The sequence below is a fragment of the Pipistrellus kuhlii genome, unplaced genomic scaffold, assembly GCF_014108245.1.
Source record: "Pipistrellus kuhlii isolate mPipKuh1 unplaced genomic scaffold, mPipKuh1.p scaffold_m20_p_9, whole genome shotgun sequence".
Taxonomy (NCBI): Eukaryota; Metazoa; Chordata; class Mammalia; order Chiroptera; family Vespertilionidae; genus Pipistrellus; species Pipistrellus kuhlii.
The window spans coordinates 61,414,013-61,431,018 of record NW_023425595.1 but is presented as its reverse complement, the minus strand read 5'-3'; positions in this window follow the sequence as shown (position 1 = coordinate 61,431,018).

The following is a 17,006-nucleotide window of genomic DNA, read 5'->3' as shown; positions in this document are numbered from 1 at the left end:
TTCTTTGTTTTGTTTTGTTTTAGCTGGAGAAACATCAGACCAACTGGGGCCTGGGAACAGTTGTCCCTGGGAGTGCTCAGCTCCTGACAGGGGCCGTGTGCATTGGAAACGGGCACATCTGTCTGCTAATGACATCACTGTCACTGTTAGGCAAACACATCAGTTGGTGGGATCCATGTAGAAATAATGGACTTTTCTGGGAAATGACAGTTTCTTTTACTCCCTCATTTAAAATGAAAACTGGAGAAAGTTGCCTTTAAGAGAACTTTTTTTTTTCCTTCTGCTTTGGGTTTATTATGACACATTTTTCAGTGTTGACTAAAATCCCAATACAAATACCTTGAGTTGTTTTTATTCAAACTTAATTTTTAATGTAGAAGCTTCAGGTAGTATTTTAGATGACAAAATTCCATCTTTGTCGCTAGTGATGTAGGGCCTGGTGATAATTAAGTGCCTTGGTTTCTTATAAAAAACACTATGCAAGATTTTTTAGCTCACTGCTTGAGAATTTGAGGGGGTGCAGAAGCAATATCCAAAAGGAGTATAAATTGGCAAAAACTGGCAAAGAAATAAAGTATTTCCTGTATTTAAATGGTGTCCTTTTTTTTTGGTATCATGAGGTAAATCCTTTTGATTGCAGTAGGCCATCCAGGTTTCTTTCCGGTTGTTTTCTGCTAAAATGGAAACATTTGCAATAAAGACTTGTTCAGACTTTTCTGTGCTGAAGTGTTTTATTTCTTATCAAATTTATCTCCCTTTAGCATGTCTGGTGGTGTCATTATAGGAAGGAGTACCATAGAGGGTCTGATGGGAAGAAGCAGCCAGACACACTCATCTTCCTGTTTGTAAGAACGCAGCTTTCCTAGCAGGTATCCTCACCGGTCTTACTGATTTTGCAACTTGATCTACTGAAAAGTTCTCCCAAGCAGAATATTTGAGGCCTGTAGGTAGATCTCCAGGAGAGCAGGGATCTGAGGAGATCTGAGGAGAGGAAGGAAGTCCTTTAACCCTATTGCTCTTCCTGTCGGTCACATTACTGGCATATAAGACGACTTTTAAAACAAAAAAAAAGTCTACCGAAAATCGGGAGCAAAAGACCAAAATTGCACAAAAATTACCTGCAGATATTGACAGCAAAGTAAGTCTTTTCTTTGAAGTGGGGGGTAGTCTTATACAGCGAATATAGGCCTAAACCTATGTTTTAACTGTAAAAAAAAATTAGGGGGTCGTCTTATACGCCGGAAAATACGGTACATGAGTAACTTCTCATGACCCTAAGTGTCCAGGGATACATCCAGCCAATGGCATTTCCACAGCAGGCTCTTAAATCCATCAGTCAGAACCCAAGGGGATGTGATGAGATGCAGAATGCTTCGCCTGCTAAAAGTCAGCTTATAGAGCCGGACATCACAATGGAATGGAAATTTAAGCCAGCTCGTCCTCTCTAACCCCAATCCATGGACTGAAGATCAGTTTGGAGGGAGGGATCTCCTTTTCCTGGTGATTTTCTGAGTTCACTAAGAGCTGCTTAGCTCACTGACTTCATTGTTAATCTTTACTGAGTAATAAGTATTATTTTTAATAATCCACCCAATTCTTCCATATCTCTTATTTTCAGATATTTTTATTGTTTATTATTATTATTATTCTCCATGTTGTTCATGATCCAGAAAAAAATACATGGAAGAAAAGGGATTTGAGATACGTTTTTCCCCTTAGCTATTTTTTTTTTTAAAGTTCTCATTGAGAATAAATTTATTGATTTGAGAGAGAAAGAGCAAAAGAAAGAGAGAAACATCAATCAATTGCCTCTCATATGTGCCCTGACCTAGGTATATTCCCTACCCAGAAATTGAACCCTCAAACTTTTGGTGTGTGGGATGATGCTCCAACAGACTGAGTCACTTGGCTGGGGCCTCCCTACCTTTATTGGGGCTCAACTATAGGGGAAGTTCTTTTAAAAATGTGAAAGAAGTGTGAACCACTTGATCAGCAAGGTGAGGAGGGTGTAGATTGGTGCTTTACAAGTGCTAATCCCTGAGTCTGTCTAGTTCCAGCATGGCCTAGAGGAGCAGGAAGAAGATGAGCACGTGGTGTGATGAGGCAGCTGGACACCTACTAAAGAATGAAATCACAAGTGGCTCAGATTCTCTGAACATGAGTCTGCACCCAACTCCATATGGAAGTTTGAAGACATGCACTAAAGCTAAACATTAATTTCTAGAAGCCATCAATCATAGATAACATTTCATATTAACGTACTTCATTTGTGAGTCAAATTTGAGACACTCAATAATTCCTCACTGAATTGAATTAATTTGGGGGATTCTCTATTACATTCCTTTTAGGAAATACTCATGTGGATGACTGCAATTGATTATAGTGATGTCTCCTTTGCTAGACTTATACATATATGATACTTCTCAGATGTTTTTTTCTGTGTTTTTGCTTGGGTAGAAATCTTTCATAACTGTTGTTCTTAATCTACTCATCAGTTCTTCCATTTATAGCTGTGGTTTCTGTAGAAGGACTTTCCATTTTTTTTAATGACTTTTTTTAATGTTGGTAACAACCTTAAGAGATTTATTTTAGTAAAACATTTTAAGTGTACAATATAGTATTGTTATGTATAGGCACAATGTCCGTCAGACCAAAGAACTTACTCATCTTGAAATTTTATAAGTATCGTCACCCCTTAATTCCAGCACCTAAAAATGACAATTCTATTTTTTGCTTCTCTGAGTTTGACTATTTTAGATACATCACATAATTAGAATCATGTACTTTTTGTCCTGTGAATAGCTTATTTCACAGAATAATGTCCTCAATGCATAAAGAAAAATGTGGTATACACATATAATGAAAAATTATTCAACCTTAAAACAGGAAATTCTGCAGTATGTGACAACATCTATGAACCTTGAAAAGAGGTTCATTCATTTATTGAACATATATTATTGAGCACCAACTCTGGGGCGAGGTAGGCATCATGAATTATTACAGATTGCTACTTTGAAATAATTTCCTATATCAGTGACCTTATTTTTGATGTGTGCCCATTATTATAGTATATGTATATTAATTTACTTATAAATTGTATCTTTGAACTATTCTATTAATATAATATTTATTATAAAACAGTCATAATAATATAAATTTAAAAATATAAATATAAAATAGATAATATTTTAACTATTTCATTTATTAATGGTAGAAAAATTCTTTGACTTATTAACTATAAATAATTCTTGAAGGAAGATTTTATCATATATATATATGTATAATTGATTTAAAAATCTTCATGATATTCCAATTTGAAGATCTGGGTCTAAGTTCAATTGATATTAGTACTTTGAATGGTTGTCATAACTGAAAAAGATGTAACATAAAGCCATTTAGATCCAAATAAAAATAGTATATCATTGGTTGTGCTAAATATTATAAAATCATTTTAAAATTCCATCCATCAATTATTCAAAGGTTATATTTTAAAATTTGGCTAGTACATTTCCATCTTAGCTGATGTCAACTATTCTTTTTTTTTTTTTAAATATATTTTATTGATTTTGAACAGAGAGGAAGGAAGAGAGATAGTTAGAAACATCGATGAGAGAGAGCCATTGATCAGCTGCCTCTTGCACACCCTCTACTGGGGATATGCCCCCAACCAACGTACATGCCCTTCAACCAACGTACATGACCGGAATCAAACCTGGGACCCTTCAGTCCCCAAGCCGACGCTCTATCCATTGAGCCAAACTGGTTTTGGCTGATGTCAACTATTCTTGCAACTGATTAAATGTGTTGCCTTTTTATATTTTTAATACATTGAGTTAAAGCCACTTCAGTTTTTATTTAGAAAAATTTTTAAACAAGCTAAAAAAGTCCTCTACCACTTTTTAAAAACACAGTGTGAAAATTGGAGTTTTTATAATGACATGCACCTATACTGTTTTCAGCAAAAATAATGAAAGAAATGTTCCCAAACATCCACTAAACTTCCACTTTCTAAATATTTCTTCCATGGGTTTCTAAAGCATCATTTAAATGTTATCATTACCTTGGTGGCCAGATTAAATGCAAATTATGTTTATTATTTTAAAAATATCTGAAGGTTACATATTTTGAATAATCAACCTATCAACCAAAAGAGATCAGTATGACTTAGTATGATTATATTTGCATTTTAATCAAATATATAATTCATATTTAAGTTTGATAGTTCTTTAGGGTCTTTACCATGAAAAAGTCAGTGATTCTCTTTGTGGTGCAAAAGAATCTCTTGCCATTATAAAAGTTGTATCACTTAAAGGTATCGTGCTCATAAAGTGAATCACACTGATAATCCTCTGTAAACCTCAGGATGTTGGAAGTCCTGAGTGAGAGAGGGCATCACCAGCATCACCCCTCTGTCTGTGAATAACTTTTGTCTTGTCCCTGGGGACCCTCTTGGAGCTGTGGGTCCTACATGACCAAATTAGTCCACATTAGTGTGACCAATTAGTTCTGATGGCCCTAGACTTTCCTGGATTTGGCATTAAAAGTCCCACGTTCCAGGTAACCCTTCCTTCAGGGGCCAACTGGGACATTTGGTCACCTCAGTCCACATTAAATACAAGCAGATCTTTTTATATATTTTTTCCTTGTAAAGCAGTTTCTTTTTGCATCTCAATGGATCATGCCCTGTGATAGTTTATTCAGCCATTTGATAAATGCTTTAGTGAGTTAAATTCTACAACTTTATCCTGACCTTGCCTTGCTGGAGATAGCGTCAGATCCCAGAGATTAAGGGCTCTTTTCCAGAAGACAATCTCTCTTCAGATGCCAGTTGCAAGTTCAGGTTGTCACTTGTGCTTCTGACTGTCTGGCTGTAGATTGGAGGCTCCAACAACCTTCTCCTTAAGTTTAATTAATTTGCTAGCGGAGCTCACAGAACTCAGTGAAACATTTTACTTAATAACCAAAGAAAACGGAGAAACATAGGGCAAGGTATGGGGAAAGCCCTGGCCCTTCTATGCTTTCTCCCAGCGAGCCCATTGATAGATCCTCTTTGGCCCTGTCTCATGCGTTATTTCACTAGTCTTTTGCAGAACAGAATGCAGGCGTTCGCCAACCAGAAGGTGGGAGAGATCTATCTGGCACTGAATTCAGAACCGAACACCAGAATCTTTGAGACCCAGGGTAGACGCCCCAAACGACGCCCCCTCTTAGCTGGAAGTAGCTATGGAAGATTTACCTTCTCCCCCCCCCCCCCCCGACCTTGCCCAGACTCTCAATTAAAAAAAAAAAAAAAATATATATATATATATATATATATATATATATATATATATATATATATATATATATATATATATAACCAGAAGCCTGGAATGATAGATCCTCCCTTCCTCCAAATTGATGGACTGGCTTAAACTCCACCTGCAGCCAGACATTGCTGAGCACTGAACCACCAATCAGCACCTGCCAAATACCTTAAGCCCCTGATTCTTAAGTCCCTAGGTCCCTAATCATAGGCCTTACATGAAACCATCAATCAGCCTGTGCTGAGTGCCCTAAACCTCATCCCTTCTCCACCCCTTAAAAAGTGCTTGTATCCCGGCCCTCGCTCTCTTCTGCTCTGTCTCTCTGGAAGTAGCTGGCATTGGTACTTTTCTCTTTAATAAAGCCTGTGTCCTGGCATCCCGGTCTCCAGACCTCTCTATTTCATCTTTTACCCACCTCTCTCCCCCCATCTCCATGTCTTCACCAACCAGAAAGCTCTTTGAATCCTCCCTTTACCTCATCCGTCCTTTTTAAGTTTTTATGAAGGGTCCATTATCTCTGCATGATTAATTAAATCATTTCTGTTGATGATAGATTCAACTTCCAGCCTCTCTCTCTTCCCCTTCCCCCCCCCTCCCCCCCCTGGGTGGGGGTGGGGTGAAAGTTGGGACTGAAAGCTCTAATCCTCTAATCACTTGGCTGATTGCCCAGTCTCAACCTGGGGCTTTCCAGAGTCACTTCATTAACATAACAAAAGATATCTTTCCACTCTCACCTATCTTTTCTTGGGAAATTCCAAGGGTTCTAGGAGCTTCTTGCCAGTAATGGGAGGATGACCAAATATATATTTTTCCTATTATTAATCACAGTATCAGAGTGAGCAGCTATTATACCAGTCCTGGTGCTGGGACTCTTTCCAAATCAAGAATTTGTTGCCTTGCTTCTTTGTACCCTAAAATATTTAACACTAACCAGAATATTTAAGAGGTTAAAATAAAATGCATAAAACACTTTGGTCAATTTCAACACAAGATTTAGTTCTGGTAAATTATTCATTAGAGTCTCCAAATCTGTACTTTTCTTTCAAAATGCCTTTTATTTTTTTTAATATATTTTTTATTGATTTTTTCAGAGAAGAAGGGAGAGGATAGAGAGTTAGAAACATCAATGAGCAAGAAACATCAATCAGCTGCCTCCTGCACACCCCCTCCTAGGGATGTGCCTGCAACCAAGTACATGCCCTTGACCAGAATTGAATCTGAGACCCTTGAGTCCGCAGGCCAATGCTCTATCCACTGAGCCAAACCAGTTAGGGCATCAAAATGCCTTTTAAAGGAAGGAAAAATATAATCAATATGAAGTTTTTACAGAGATAATTCCAAATGGGCATTTTTTTTCCTCTATTCTGAAAGGGATTGTCTTTTGTTTTTAATGACTTAGACTCACATGGCCATATCTCTCCCCCTATTCCCCTTAAAGAGAAATCTCCAAGCCATTTTACAAAAAGGAAATAGCATAACCCCTCAGCATGGCCCATAGAGTCCAAGGGGAAAAGATGCACAAACAGTGCCTAAATGCCATGGCCAACCTGGAATTCCAGAGGCATGCCTTCTTTCTGCCTAGGGAAGTAAATCAGGATAGAGATTGTTTAGAGTTTTGCAGCACTTGGCCCTGTTGGCCTCCAGGGAATAGTAATTCTGTTTTATGTTCTTAAAAAAAAATTTTTTTTTTGTTAAATATATTTTTATTGACTTCAGAGAGAAAGAGAGAGAAACATCAATGATGAGAGAGAATCATTGATCTGCTGCCTCTGCAAGCCCCGTAATGGGGATTGAGCATGCCACCTGGGTATATACCCCGACAAGAAACCGAACCATCACCTCCTGGCTCATATGTCGTTGCTCAACCACTGAGCCATGCTTGCTGGGCTGCTCTGTGTTCTTGAAGACAAGGAGGCAGACAGGGGATCCTCAATGCTGAAGGGGCTTTTGAGCAGACTTGCCAACTCACTGCCAAGCTCTGGATGAGTTCAGACTGCTGTGACTTGCTGCTGTCTTCCATGTCCAAAGTCCTGATTGCATGCATGTTTGCAATAGAGTGTCTTCAGCAAGAGAGCATCTCTGAAAGGAATCACTCACACAGGCGTGTTAGTTTCCGCAATGTAGGGTTTATTAGGGGAGACCACCCCAATAAACAAATAGAGTCACACACAGGAAACACACAGAGAGTAGGAGCTTACACCATAGAGAACAGAGCGAACATCCTCCTCAAAGTGCGGCATCCACCAGTGAAGAGGCAGGCATCAGTCCCCAGCCAGATGCTGCAGTGGTGGCATCTGTCCAATGGAATGGAAGTCTAGCAGGGCTCTGAACATGACCCATGTACAGCCATGCTCAAGCATGGAATGGTTAGAGCTCTGAGTTCTCAGAGTCCACAATGGGTGGAAATCTCACTTATATGTGTCCAGTTGAGTCTTATCCCAGTGTCCAAACTTGTGGTCCTAAGCCCTTGACAAGACCTTTCCCGTTATATTCCACTAGTGGCCCGGTGCATGGAATTTGTGCACTCACAGTCCAGGAGCCTTTGGGGGATGTCCAACTGACAGATTAGGCCACTCCCCATGGAGAGTGAACCTAAGCAGATACTCATACATCCTTAGTGCTGCTGCAGAAGTGCAAGAAGCTCCCACCACTGCGGCTGTGCTCACCAGCTGTGAGCCCAGCTTCGGGATGAGCAGCACTCCCCCTGTGGGAGCACACTGACCACAAGGGGCAGCTCCTGTATTGCTCATTTGCCCCCTGGTGGTCAGTGTGCATCATAGCAACTGGTCATTGTATGGTTTGGTCAATTTGCATATTAGCCTTTTATTATATAGGATTAGGGGCCCAATTGACAAATTTGTGCACCTTGGAAGGAACTGTAGGCCATGAGGCTGCAGTGAGAGGAGAGGCAGGTTTGGCCCATCCTCCACACCCACACCTGGCCCCTCCTGCCACAGTCCCCTGTCTGCTGACAGCCCTGCTCCTGCAGCCGCTGCTCCATGTGCTGATGGTGCCAGCGTTGCTTGCACCCTCTGACATGCTGACAGTGGGAAATTACTGGGGCCTGTGCCAGCAGTGGGTGCAAGTGGGGCCAGCACTGTCAGTGGGTGCGAGCAGTAGCTGCCAGCCCTGATTGCTCCTTAAGGAGTAGGGAGAGATGGAGAAGCCCTGAGAGGCAATCAGGGCTGGCAGCCACCGCCCACACCGCTGATGGTGCCAAGCTATTGGGCAAGGCACTGAGTGACAGTAGCAGATGTGAGCAGGGCTGATGCCAGCAGCAGATGCAAGTACTGAGTGGGACCATGGCTCATGGGAGCAAAGAATTTTCAGTAACCACCAGAGACTCGCTCCTATGACAGGGTCCAGTGCCCTACCTTGGTCACCTACTCCACCATCCTACCATGGCCAACTCCCGCCACATTCTGCATTCTGCCACCTGCTGCCAATGTCTGCCATGTTCCTGGTGGTCAGCATATGTCGTAGCGACCAGTTTGTTTGGTTGTTCTGGCATCAGTCTATTTACATATTAGGGTTTTATATATACATAGATTACTTCAGTCGTGGCTGGCAGTGACTCTCTATTGCATTGTTAAAGATGTCTAAAAACTGTTCTGCTTTTGCTCTATATATTAAGTAACAGGTTCTTCCATTTGTCAAAATCCTTGGTACCACACACAAGGCAGTGAAGCATAGTGGTAAGAAGATCAGTTTGGTGCAGACAAAAACTAGATTTGAATGGAGAAAATATATGTGGTAATATAATGAAAGTGCCCACTGTGATGTTTGACATATCATGTATTCCATAAATGTTAGTTCTTCTTAAGTAGACAGTTAGAAGGTCTTCTTGTGTCTTAAGTTTTTAAAATTTAAAAACAGCTCACAGGTATGCTACAAACATTTAATAAACAAAATTTAAACACAGATTAGTTTTCTTATAGCTGATATTGAAATAGAATCTCCTGGCTGGAAAATAATTTCTCTTCCTGTTTGCAGCAATCATTTTTCACAGCTCTAGGTCTGACAAGAATAACTTTTATTTACTGAAATAATGTAGTTGTCATAAACTTTATCAAACCAGTTACTACAGTTATTAAACTTAGAATGTACACTCAGACTTACTGAAAATGCTATATATTTTTCTGCTGGGAAAATTCAGTGCAATGATGTGTGTCTATCAGAAGCCTGTCCTATGATAGCTGTGCTATGCCATGGGGAGAGGTAGGGCCTATCTCTCAATTACTTGGCTCAATTCCTCAGGGTAATGCTGTGAGCTTAGCAGGGAGAGTTTTGGTATTTCACACCGGTATTACTTCTTTTTCTACCCATTATTTATTATGAAAAATTTCAAACATGCACAAAAATTTAAGGAATTATACAGCAAACACTCATCTACTCCCAGAGATTCTCTAATAAACATGTATCTGTTTTTATTGAAAATCTGTCCAATTTATCTATCTACCCTCTTTTTTTGTTAATCTCTCTTATGTTTAGATGTATTTCAGAGTTGCAGACATCATCACACTTACTCTTAAATACTTTAGGATGTATATATTAAACTGATATTAGATTAGTGTTCTTGTTTTTATTGTGAGGACCAATTTACATATCGTGTAACATATAAATTCAACGAATCCACCTGTGTAACTTAAATCTCTATCAAAAGACAAAACATTAGCATCAACCCCTAAATTCCCTCACACCCCTTATCAGTCAATCTCTATCTCCACATCTTTAGAGGCAACCACCAACTTTCCTTTTTTACATAGTGTTACCTGTTGTAGAGTTAACGTGAGTGGAATCATACAATATGCGCTCTCTTGTGTAGCTCTTCTTTCATAATGTTTTGTATTCATTCATGTTGTTGCACATATAAGTAGTTTGTTATTTTTTATTGCTGAGTACTGTTTATTTCATAAATACACCATAATTTGCTTATCCATTTTCTTTCTTATTGATTAATACTGGGATGTTTCCAGTTTTTGGCTATTATAAATACAGTTGCTAAAAACATTCTTGTATAAGTTGGTTTACTTTATAAATATATGTGTGTGAGTGTGTGTGTACATATATTTTTATTTCTTTTTTTCTTTTTTTTTTTAGTAAATATTATATATAATAACTAGAGGCCCATTGTAGAAAGATTCCTGTAAGAATAGGGCTTCCTGAGGCCATCTCCACCACCCCACCTTGCTTCCCTCTCTTCTCCACCACCCTGTCTGCTACCCTCCCTTTTCCACCACCCACTTGCTTCTCCACAGCTTCGCTCCCTTCTGCAGAGCTTGGTTTCCTTCTATGATGTCTTCAGTCTTTGCTCTGCACCTGGATATGCAAATTAACTGCCATGTTGGTTGGGTTAATTTGCATATTCACTCCTGATTGGCTTGTGGGCGTAGTAGAGGTGCAGTCAATTTGCATGTTTCTCTTTTACTAGATAGGATGAATTTACTGGATCACATAGTAGGTGCATGTTTAGTTTCATGAGAAAACTGCCAGACTCTTTTCCAAAGTGGTTGTGCCATTTTACATTCCTACCAATAACATATGAGAATTCATATTAATCTACAACTTTGCCAACATTTGGTTTATCTCAATTTGGTTTGAATTTGCATTTATTTCATGACTAATGATATTGGACATTAAGATAATAATGCAGTATTTCCCCTCATTCTGTCAATATAGTGAATTACATTGGCAGGTTTTATTTGAAAGTTAAATTACCCTTGTATTTCTAGAATAAATCTCACTTCTACACAATGTAATTCCTTTGGGTAATTTTTTGTCTATATTCATGGGGGCTATTGGTCTATAATTTTTTTTTTATGTAATGTCTTTATTAGGTTTGTTATCAGTTTATGTTGGCCTCACAAAAATGATCTGGGAAGTATTTTCTCTCCATTTTCTCTAACAGTTTGTATAAGACAGTGTTAATTTTTCCCCCCTGAAATGTTTGATTTAATTCACCGGTGAAATTATCTGGGCCTATGGGAATGTTTTTGGTGATATATTTAATTAGAGTTCTGAACCTTCACTATTGATATTTCTGATTCTTTGTTGTGGGAGGCGTTCTATCCACTGTAGGGAATGTTTAGGACAAACCTTGGCCTCTACCCACCAAATGATAGCTGTTCTCTCTCACCCAGTCAAGACATCAGAAATGCCTCTAGGCATTATCAAATGTCCCCTGAAGAGCAAAATCACACCTGTTGGAAAATTATATTTTATTTATATTTTAAAAATCTATCCTAAGATCATTGATTTTTCTTTAATATCTTTTCTATCATATATACTATATCGATATAGTTAATTTAATTTTGAGTTAAATACTCTCTACAAGAAATACTCTACAAGATGACAATCTTTTTAAATACGTTAAGACTTGTTTTATGAACCAACATTTGATTTTTCTTGGTGAGCATGTTATGTTCTCTTTAAAAAAGCAAGTTCTTTACTTGTTAGATGAGGAATGCTACAAATGTTAATTCATTTACAAAGGTTGATGGTGTGGTTTAGCTCTTTTATGTATTTACTAATTTTTTTGCCTCATTATTCTATTAAGTACCAATAAAGAGTGTGAAAATCTCTAATTATGATTGAGTTTATTTCTTCATTTAATTTTGTTGAATTTCTGTTCATTATTATGACTACCACAATATGTCTTTTTAAAAAATCTTTATTGTTGAGAGTATTACAAATGTCCCCCCCCCCCCCCCCCCCGCCATTGTCCCTCTCCACTGCTCCTCTTCTGCCCCACTCCACTCCAAGACTCTTTTGACGTGTGTATGTCGAATCTCTGTTATTAGGTAAATACACATTTATAGTTGTTATGCCTTCTTTTTATCAATAGATCCTTTTATCATTATGCAATGAATCTCTTTATCTCTAGTCATAGTGTTTGTTTTGAAGTCTAGTTTATTTGATGTTAATGTAGCCACTTTATCCTCATTATGCTTACCGTTTGCTCAATGTATTGGTGTTCCTTTGTAAGTAGAAATAATACCTAAATATTTTATATTTATAGTGCATAATTTATGAAGAGATTTAGCTTCTATGCTCTCCTTTGATCTTCATAGCAATTTTACAGGAAAAAAAAATGATGCTGTTATCTCCAGTTTACAGAGATAAAACTGAATCCACAGGAATTAAATGACTTTCGCAGGAACACAGTAGCTAGTGAGTTCCAGAGCCTGCTTTCTGTCTTACTTCAATGCCTGGCTTTTGGCTACTATGATATGCTTTCTTCACAGATTAAGTGGAAGGAGAATTTGAGAAATCCTGTTTGACATGTTAAATGACAAGCGAGGGCAAACATAGGAAGTACATGTGAAGAAAGTGGTTGAGTTTCTATCTTCCAAAGACGTGAATGCTCACAGTTCTACTTCAGGGCTCAAGGATGACTTTATAGAAAAAGCTTTTCATTATACAGGTGGTGAGAGACATTTGCCAGAATGTGAATAAAGTCATCAAGAGCTCTGAATGTTAAAGGAGGGGCTGGTATGTGAACATCAGTGACAAAAACACACATTTGATGAGCATCAGCCAGCTATTTATCTTCATTAGGTTGTATGTAGTACAGTTTGGCCTAGAGGCAGAAGGATTGATTGATAAGACGATCTCTGGTTGGCTTCCTGCCCTAAGATTCCATGGCTCCTTCTTACAGAAGCCCCAAGAAAAGCTGATGTCTCAAGCTGCTACTTACCTGGAGAAAATGACCTTTTCTTCTCACCTGGTAGTCTAAGCTCCAGGTGGCAAAGCTGTTGGTCCTCCTGTGGCATGGCTGCTCCAGCTGGACCCAGGAGCTCAACTATGCAAATATCAATTGCAAGTTGGTATTTGTGCAGACCTAACCTTCTGGTTTTAAACCTCTAATGCCCATCAGAACGGAATCTGTCTAGGGAAATTTTTCTTCTCTGTTGTTCAAGTGGTGAATTTTATAACGTGCGGACATAAACTTATGATTTTATTAAATAGTCTTAGTTTTGTTACAGTGATTCTTTGAAAAAAATATTGTTTTTAGCCTTTATTTGCCACCTAGTCTGTGGATCTTACCTTTCTGCCTCTGTGTCCTTGACCTGTCCTTCCTTCCTCGTTGATTCACCTCCAATACCCAATTCAAATACCATTTTCTCTGAGAAAGACCCACAACCTGGTCAGTCAAAGTAAATGAGTCTGAGCTCCCAAGGCCCATGGAGTCTCAGGGATCCCCTGAAAGGAATTTCTTCCCCTTTAAGAGGACGGGTAGACAGGCCTTGGGCTTCAAACCCACTGTAAGGAAAAACACACCGATTAGTCCCAAACAGTCTTAGCCTCTATTTATCAGTTTTTCACATCCTGGAAACCTCTTTTCTTTTCTTTTTTTCTTTTTTTTCCCAGAGAGGAAGGAAGATAAAGAGATAGAAACATCAATGATGAGAGAGAATCATTATCTGCCTCCTGCACGCCCTCTACTGGGGAAAATCAAGCCTACAACCAGGGCATGTTCCAGGCATGTTCCCTTAATTGAACCCTTTAGTCCACAGGTCAATGCTCTATCCACTGAGCCAAACAGGCTAGGGCCTGGCAACCTCTTTGCATTGGTTAGCAATGTCTGATTTTGCTCTATAGCTGGGTGGAAAGGGTTAAGCAGTTAGACAATCCCCTGCAGCTTGGTAATTTCTGGAGAATATTGGCATGAGTGATTTGCATAATACATACTTATTTCCTGAAGGATGCAGTGACCTGCAACCCCTGTATCAACGGACTTCAGCTGTAATACCTCTTAGACTTATGAGCTTATTGGCCTATTTCTGGGAGCCCCTGCAGAAGGTCAACCTTCCCCTCTCTGACCCCAAGTACAGCAAAAGTACAGATAGAACTTCTTATGTCTGGGGTTAGAATGATGCTAGAGGTGATACCACCTTCTGACCACATGGGGTTAGGAGTAAGGTCAGGAGTTTGAAAGGAGCTTCGATTAGCCCCACTCCACTCCTTCATTTGTAGGCTTCATCATGGCCATACAGATGTTCAAGGTCATCTTCTCCTGTGGTTCCATAGGCTTATTGTTGTTGTTGTTAATCATCATCTGAGGATATTTTTTCCATTGTTTTTCCAGAAAGACTACTAGGGAGAGAAATAAGGGAGAGAGAGGAAAAAACAAAACAAAAAACATCCATGTGAGGAGACACATTTTCTGGTTGCCTCCAGCATGTGCCCTAAAGCAGGCACAGAGTGAACCCAAGACTGAGGTATGTGCCCTTGACAGGGAATTGAACACATGGGTGCACAAACTAATGCTCTAACTATTGAGCAACACCAGCCAGGGCAAGGCTTTTTATCATTCAATAAACACTTATATATTGCTTTTTATGTGCTAGGCACTGCTCTAAGTACTTCACAGTATTAACTTATTTCACCTTACAGTGACCTCAGGAGTCTGACTCAGTCAGTGACTCTGAGAGCATGACCTGTGGGTCAGACAGATCTGGTTTCAAATTCTGATTCTATCACTCAGGAGCCAAGTGACTGTGGGCAACTGGCTTGGTGTCCCTCTGCTCTAGTCTGCTCTATTTCTTCATCTGCAAAATAGGCCTTCAAAGGATTGCCATGAAGATTAGATGAGATAATGTATGTAAAGCATTTAGCCTGAGGCCGGGCATCTTGAGTGATTATGGCTGGGATGATGAAGAGAAAGAAACCTGTTTTCCCAGAGACTCCTCTCTGAAGCCAGTGCCAAAACATTCTCCCCTCAACAAAAGAACACGTGGCTCCTCTCACTGAGCTCTGGAACTCCACCAGGGGTTCACCAGGGTCCCAGCTGCATGGGAATCCCCATCTCCTTAGATAATTTGCTGACTTTTGAGGAGTAGAAGGGAACAAGGGATGATGACAATGGGTCAGAGATCCTACCAGAAAAGTCTAGGACACTGTGCAAATAGAAAACCCAGTCATGTGCAATTGTCCTCTGATCAGACTTCTCTTCCGGAGGGTAGGGGGGAAGAAACCTACCCTCACACCTGCAGAGCAGGCCTCTCTCACCCATCTTCAAGGGGAAGACCCTCATGACCTCTGTTCACAAGGAGACTTAGGATGGGGATCAACCTCCTCATCTCCAGGGAGATCATTGCATTCTAATCCCACCCCTTTTAGCTGAAGGTAAGGGTTAGGACAGGGGTCTTGAGCAGTGAGCTGGGCTGTTTCCAGTGAAGACACAGCAAGAGGCCCGGGTCCTGGATGGCAGAGACAGTCTGGAGGCCCAGTGTCATGCTTCTTGGGCAAGTCGGCACCGAGGATAACCTCCTTCCCTTCAAAACTTCACTTCAGGCTGATCCTTTCCTTTAGGCCTGGCACTGGTAGGCTTAGGCCAGCAGGCCCCACGGACCCCTGGGTTGGAAGGACCTGAATTTGGTGAGCAGCCTCGGGGTATAGGGAGCCGTTCCCAGCCCTTCACTCCTTCCAAGTCCCACTCCCCTGCATCTGCAATGTAGAAAGATAATGAGTGATTTATTAAGTCCAACAGGTGATATTCCTGCTCTTTGCCCCCCACCACATCCGCAGGCCCAGGTGGCTGATGGAGAATCTCATTTTAGGGATGGGATTCGGAAAACTTATTGTGTACCTTAGAGCAGTTTCTTTTCCTGAGGGAACTCTGAGGTGCGTGGTGTGGGAGGGAAATTCTGCCCTGCGCAGCTCCCCAGGGAAGGCGTTTCAGTGGAATCACGATAAGGCAGGTAGAGCTCCTGTCAATATTTAATCAGGAGAAGCGGGATCTGCCTCCGTAAAGGCAGCGCTCAGGAGCCATGTTTGCAGACTCTGGCTCAGCGCCTAGGAAAGTATTCATCCCTCCCACGTTTTAAGGGCAAGATTACAGAGTTCTGTTCCCAAAAGTCAGGCATTCAGATGAATGCTCCATGCTATAGCTCTCCTGAGACCCCCCACAGGTCCAAGAGCCAAGCTAGGGTTCTGTGTCTGGACTGGGCTGGGCTGGGCTGGGAGGGGCAGAGCCTGGATCCAGCTTTTCTCCCAGTGTTAACTGGACCTTCCCAGGGCCTCCTTATTGCCCCAGCGGTAGAAGGGCGTGGATGAATCTGCTCTCGCACTTTTCCCCCTCAGTCAGCACTGCGTAGGGGCCTTGTAGGGAGGATAGCCTCTTTAGGCTCTCATATTTGCTTCTTTCTATTTCCAAATGACTCCTTCTAGGGATTTGATTTCTCTGGGGGTGAACTTCTGCTCTCAGAGCTGAGGGTTCTGCCAGGTTGGGGGTAGGACATGAGAGGTGCTGAGGGACCAGTCCTGGGTCCAGGCCCTGCTTCTCTGAGCTCAGCAGACTGGTCTTTTCATCCTTTTTCTCCACCCAGCTCTCCTCTTGGATATCACTTGCCCTTTCATTTCTTCTTCTGTGGTGTGTGTGTGTGTGTGTGTGTGTGTGTGTGTGTGTGCGTGTGTGTGTGTGTAGGGGTGGCAGGGCACAAGCCCTGGTATTTTCCTAGTAGAAAGCCTGGGGTGTGATGGATATTTAGGATCCCCTCAAGATATCTGCCAGTTCCAGGGCATAAATCACAGTTCCTCAGAGGTTTTTAGGAGCAATAAAAGTTGCCAACCATTATTGATCACTATTTATGCTGTTGGTGCAGGCTTAAGAGCTTTATTCAATACCTAATTAAACTACCCACTATACAAACTGAGCTGAGGGTTTTTATCAAATTCATTTTATAGGTGGGACTAAAG